Below are 6,369 nucleotides of genomic sequence, written 5' to 3'. Positions count from 1 at the left end.
AGTGGTGTACAGTAGCATGGCAGACTGCAGTAAATACACTGTTGAAGAGGCGGGGTTTGACATCTCAGCTCCGAAAACATCTCTAATCCAGTATTTCAGGTGCCGAAGTCGACCGAGCGACCATTGCTCACTACCGCCGCGCATCAAGCGAACTGCAGCAGCGCCGCACGCCTCCGAGGAATATATCGCTGGTGGACAGAGACGGCTGCTGTGTCCTCAGTGAGAGAGAAGAAACACTATAAAAGAGCCAGAAGTTTCAGCGGCGTGGACACAATACTTTCTTCTTTTTTATTTTGTTGCGGGTGGTGTTTTTTAGTTTCCAGCGGCTCTGCTGTGAAGTAACGTTACATTTGAGGCAGCGACTTCACGGCGTCTCACCCCCCCTCTCTCTCTCCCCGAAACTCAACGAAAATACTTCAACACTTGCTTCCACTGGAGGATATTACCGCACTATCTTGTTATTGAGTTTCTCTCTCTGAGGTGAGTTGCTCTTTTATTTGAAGTTGTGATAGTTCTTCAAACTTTGTGCCGTTTTTTTGTTGTTGTTTCGGCAGCGGTATACGTGAGGCGGAAATGTAGTTTTACCTGGAGCTCAGGTAAGTCGGAAACCAGGTAAGGCCTAGCATTAGCTGCTCCTGGTGGTCCAGGTAGCCTTAGTTAGCACAGGTGTTAAGCTAAGTCATAACATGTGGCTTGTAAAAAAAACAACACGAGAAGACTTGTTTAGTCTTTTTTTAAAATTATTATTATTGTTCATTTTGACGTTTATACAGACGAATATATTTAATTGTCTTTTACAAGTCGACCACAGTCGCATTGTTGTTGACAGCTAGTAAGCTATGTGTCGTTTTTTTTGCCTTAAGTATTTAAAATGTGTAGCTAGGAAGAGCCTGAGGTGACCACACTCATCTCGCGTCCAGTTTGTATTGCCATGGTCCGTTCATGTACGCACTAACTGACCAAAACGTCAAGCTTTTTGTCTTTTGAGGTGTCGTGTCACTTAATGATTTAAGCTCAACTGCCAAGACTCTTGCTGTGTTTTGTTGTTATTATTGTGGTTGTGTACTAAGCAGTTTCACATTGCGTTATTATGCATTTTGTTTTTGCTCACCCAGTTTTATATTTGGACAGAGCGTTCAGAAGTTCTGAGGTGATCTCGATTACTGACGCTTTTCCTCGCTCGTGAACGCATCTAGAGAAGACCCCCCCACCCCCTCCTCACAACGCAGCACACCTCATGTCCCATTAGCACAGTGGTGATGAAGCAGTGAGATCATCAGACCCCCTATAGACACCATGCACACTCATCCTTTATGTTGATGGTTGTGGAACATTTCCATTAGGACCAAGATGGTGAACTAAATACGGAAGCATGCTGAAGAACCAGTTTTGACAGTAAACCTTCTGTCATCATTGTGTTTTGCAAGAATTCTTGGAGTAAGTGTGCTTTTTTAAATTAAGGCATTGTTTGCTCAATTTACTATGTGTGGGTGTGGTTTTGATGAAGTGATACACACTTGACTTGGGGTTTGCATCCTTGAAGAAGCAATTATAAAAATGGAGAGGAGGATGTTATTTTTCAATCAGATTCTTTGCCATATGGGATCCTGGAACCTGTGGGTTTTGTCCCCCCCACCCTTTTTCCTTTGCAAGGAATAATGGGTGACTCAGCGTGGTGTGGGTGACCTGTTCAGTTTCACAGGGTTGAACACGGTCACCGTGTGCTGGAAAGCGGCAGGCCTTTGAGCAGGAAGCCCACACAGGAAACGACCGCAGCATTGTTGCCTGAAGGCTTAAGCCATGTCTGCAGTCCAGTCCGTAGGGAATGTTACAGGCAAGTTTCACTGTTTTTAGTGTTTTCGCATGCAGGGTCGTGTTTTATTGCTTCTTCTGGTGAATGCGGTGGCTACTTGTGCTTTGTATATTTTCCAGACTCTTGTGTTTGCCCAGTCCCAACTTTTAATTGGAATAAACAGACTGACGGGAGGACTGTGGAAAGCCAATGCACTAAATCCTCGAAAATTAGCACATTGTGTCGACAGTGGAGAAGAGAGTAAGTGAAGTGGAAAAAAAAGACACTTAGTTCACCACTTTAGAAGAAAAACAGCAAAAAAGTGGAAGTCTAAGTGGGAGGCTGCCATATGTAAGACTTCTCTATAAAAATCTGACTTTGTTTCTGTGTTTACCATATTAGACATACATCAGAAAAGTGTGCACGACCACATTAATAACTCTCTCTATATATATTTTTATTTCACTCTGAAGGCAATTTCAACATGGAAAACGCCCAAATGTTAATTGTCACTATAACAGGAACTGATTTTATATTCAGTGGGGCATAACTAACTAAGATAAGGTCACTTATAACAAGTTTGTGTTACAGTAGGAGCAGTTCAGAATTTGAAACTGTAGTTTTTAATTTAAAATATAACACAATATATTTCATTGCTCAGTAGTTTTTACTCCATTCGTTTGCTTTTTCCCAGACTTTGCGGGCATGACGCTTTCTACGTCATTCTCAGATGTACTGTAGCTAATACCCCACAAATCATCTGTTAAAGAAATGTTTGTTCATATAATTCGTTTTACAAAAAAGTCTGTAACTTAGAACATTTTTGTTTTGTTTGTTACTTTAGCAACACAACAGTTTAATTTTAGAGAACGTATAATCATATTATCAACCAGCATTTTATTTAAGTGTCCGTGTGGACCTAAAGTGTAAATAAGGTGGGAAATATGTTAGATATATTTAATTTATCAACTTTTATAGTTCACAAAGTATGACTAAACATAACTCCAAAATGATCTATGTAAAGGTAAAGATTTAATTTCTCTGATAATACTAGATTATTTGAATACATTCAAAACTCTAAGATAATTCCCGTAAAAATAGAAGATAAAAGGATGCAGAATATTGTGCTTCCACAGGAGTTGAAGTTGCTGCTGAACATAAGGAAAGCCATTCATCAACAGTGAGTCAGAGTTGAGGAGTAACACGGGGGAACGCTCTCGGCCGTCATGCAGCGTGATAATTCACCAGGTTCAAGGCAGGATATATTGATCTGCGTTGAGAAAAAGGTTGGGCGTACATCAATTTATGAAAGAACTGACTTAGAGGGAATTGTCGGCATCGTTATGGGGAGTGAACCCGCCGGCTAAATTGTTCCAACAAAGACCTCTTTGCATACATCGATCGCTTCTTCTCTCTTTGTGCCGTTTCTACCACGCGTTTCCTTTTTCCACATCTTACAAACCTTGAATGGCTGTGACTCAATTTACCACAGATGGATTCATCAGGGACTCCTTTCATTACCATATCAAGGAGATCAATTGAATCATTCCTAATGAGGCTATCCATCAACGGATCACTAATAGTTTGATTATAGCAACCGATTCCCTAAGCGTTCACACCAAACATGCCCACATCTTACTGACTCCTTTGGCTGATTGCTCCACGGTGCTGTCTTAGCATGGTCTCCATGACAAGGAACAAGTCCAACAAGGACCTTGTCTGACAAAGTGTGAGTAGGCCTTTGTTTATAAACGGAGACTGGACTTCCTGTACTGGTGCTGCTGAGAGAAAAAGTCAAATTCTTTGTCAAATCTTTGTTTGGCTTCTTAGATCTGTACAACACATTCTTCTTTCATGCTTTATGCTATATTGTGCAGCCTGTTGCACGCATGTCCTCTGAAGCTGCAGTGATGGAACGGAAGAGAATTGTTTTATATGCTAGGTAATGGAGTATACAATTACTCAAACTTTTTAGCAAAGGGATAGCTATCTCAACAATGAACATGAAATAGCAGAAAATAGGACAACCATCAAGTACTTAAACTGAAGTGCTTTGATTTGGTATTGTTTACCTGAATATTACTTTTTGCTGCAGTCGTGACCTAATTTTCCCACGGGGATCAACGATTTCATTTTATCTCGTACACGCAGCTCTTGATCTTACAGCGTTGCATATGGCTGAACCCCACGTGTTTGAGCTAAATTTAAAACCCAGCCCTGTCTGGGCCATTTATTATCCAGCTATTGTCGTATAAAAGATCAGTGTTGAACTGACTATCATATGAACATAAACCCAGAGGGTTGTATGAAGGGAAAAACAAACTGGACAAACATGTGAGGATGACCCGAAGAAGGAAATCGGCCTGAATAAAAAATGGTTTTATTCACTGCTGAGACTTGAAACAGAAGGGCGTCAACAGACGTATTGGCTTACGTTGGGGAGTGACGTCAACCTGGCTTCGAGACAATATTGTGACCAGTCACTAGGGTCTAGTAGGTTTATAAATAAGGAGACCAATATATCACGTCTGCATTCAGTTAGTTAATTATGAGGGATCTGTTTTCACATTTTTGACAATATGTACTTTTATTGAAAAAAAAATCATAAAACAGCATCATAAAAAATACAGTACAAAAAAATAAGCTTCATATTGGCTCAGACAATGTGGATCTGTACTTCCAACTCTTCATATTTCATATGTGCCACTGTAACCTCTCTGGATTGTAACTCAGGCAGTCTAAAAATGTGCGCCTGTCCTGCAGTGCAAAAACTCCATGGGGCCGGTCACATGATGTTGTCAGATGAAAAGTGTCATGCTTAATCTGATAAGCCTGGAATGTAATTTGTAATTTCTTGTGGCGGAAACAAACCTGGATGTGGCAGAAATGTTACCACGTCTTCACCAATGACCTCGCCATATTACAAAGGGAAAGGAAATAACAGTGAAAGTAATGTGTGTTATTGTTCAGCAAGGCTGCACATGTTAAAAGGAAAGGTAGTATTTTTATGAAGAGGTAAAAAAAATTACCCTTTGCCTTTTATTGAATTGTAGTCAGCAAGTGCTAATTCTGCTCAGACTAAAAGACAGCATGAGTGAGATTGGCAGTTTTTAAGTGGACCACCATAATGCAATAATATTTCTTGGATTAGAAAGGCAGGGCCATATTTACTCTTGCCGCTGTCAGCAGTGTCCCAATACATGCCGTGGCTTAATTTTCCCTGATGAAACATACAAATAGTACCGACATGTTGGGGCATGTGATGTCATTGGAAAAGGTGGGCCTGAAACTAATCCAGAAACGGCAGCTCTTAAGCAACCGAGAGCTTAAGTGATTGCTTTGGAATGCTGATTGCAATGGAGTCCAGACGCAACGTACAAAGTAGAAACCCAGAGCATTAGTTCAGTCATGTGAAGACGGCTGCAAACTGTATGTGTAAATACTAAACCTCACGTTACACCATTAACCTACCTTAAGGTACTGTTGTTGCAACATCATCATCCATTGTGGATTCCTGAAATGCCGAGATGGAAATGTTGTCCAACTGGTTTTGACTGAAACTTGTTGTCCTGCTGGAGACTGTCACAAGAGGGAAGTTTCATTGTTTGTGCAAAGTAGGGCAGTACTATTTATTTTCCTCTCACTGAATAACAATATGTTTGAGGTTTATTCTTTAAGGTGTTGGGGTCTAAAAGAGGCTGAATCACCATGGGTCACACAGGGAACTATTGCTCATTATTGCTTCTTTGTTCTTTTTTGTTGCCAAAAGTTTGCTTTGTTTTTCAATAAAAACACAACAAGCTTTGTATAATTTCAAAATGACATGAATGAATATCCCATACAATTCTTAATATGCATATTAAAGCATACAGGCCGTGGCTATGTAGTATGTCCCTCTTAGGGCATTCAGTACTGTGATAACCTCGACACAGCTTCCATTGTCTCACCGAGCACACACACGTATTCATCCATTAAAAATCTTAAAGTAGACGACTGTGTGCAGTGCTGCTTTCGTAGGTGCAGAGTGCACGTTTTATAAATTGAACTGCAGCTTCAGTGGTCTGTTGTAGTGTCCTCCACTGCTTATCTCATGTACAAATAAAATGGGTTGGGCCAGCTCTCTTTTGTAGTTGAGTTTAGAAAAGAATGACAATGTCGGGAAAACGGACAAAATGGGACACGGAAGAAACTTGAGGCACTATTTTATGTCTGGGCCTTTTTAAAATCTCACGTCACACACAATTCAGTTTCAGTTTGGGCTCACATCTGGAGCTGAAACACTCTACTGTTTAAAACACATTACAGTGTAGCTGTTTTGTAAAAGGGACACAGCTCTATATGAATCTATAGGGCAGTTAGAAGATTAAAATAATGATTCAGATAAAACAAAGGCCTTTTTTTCCTTTTCTTATTGTTCAGCAAAATAACCAACTCAACTTCGGTCTGCTCCGAGTCAACATTACCTTTTTTTTGTTTCTTATAAATATCTCTTGGCTGTTGTCACAGAATGTTTACGAAACTGAAATAATTCTGTCTGAATGTTAATGTGCAACTTCAGGTGAGGCCCAACTTCAGTT

General features: G+C 40.3%; 1 protein-coding gene across 1 annotated transcript in view; it reads left to right on the top strand.

Moving 5' to 3' along the window:
• Positions 1 to 6,369, top strand: part of LOC137792489 (inactive ubiquitin carboxyl-terminal hydrolase 53) — a 29,784-nt gene continuing 23,415 nt past the window's right edge. Inside the window, exon 1 of the mRNA XM_068588205.1 lies at positions 1 to 480. The gene's annotated coding sequence lies outside the window, so the exon portion shown is untranslated. The remainder of the gene's footprint in view (positions 481 to 6,369) is intronic.

This window comes from Clinocottus analis, unplaced genomic scaffold (assembly GCF_023055335.1).
Source record: "Clinocottus analis isolate CAN_PGR_092001 unplaced genomic scaffold, fCliAna1.0.p SCAF_21, whole genome shotgun sequence".
NCBI lineage: Eukaryota > Metazoa > Chordata > Actinopteri > Perciformes > Cottidae > Clinocottus > Clinocottus analis.
This window is presented reverse-complemented; position numbering and strand designations above follow the sequence as displayed.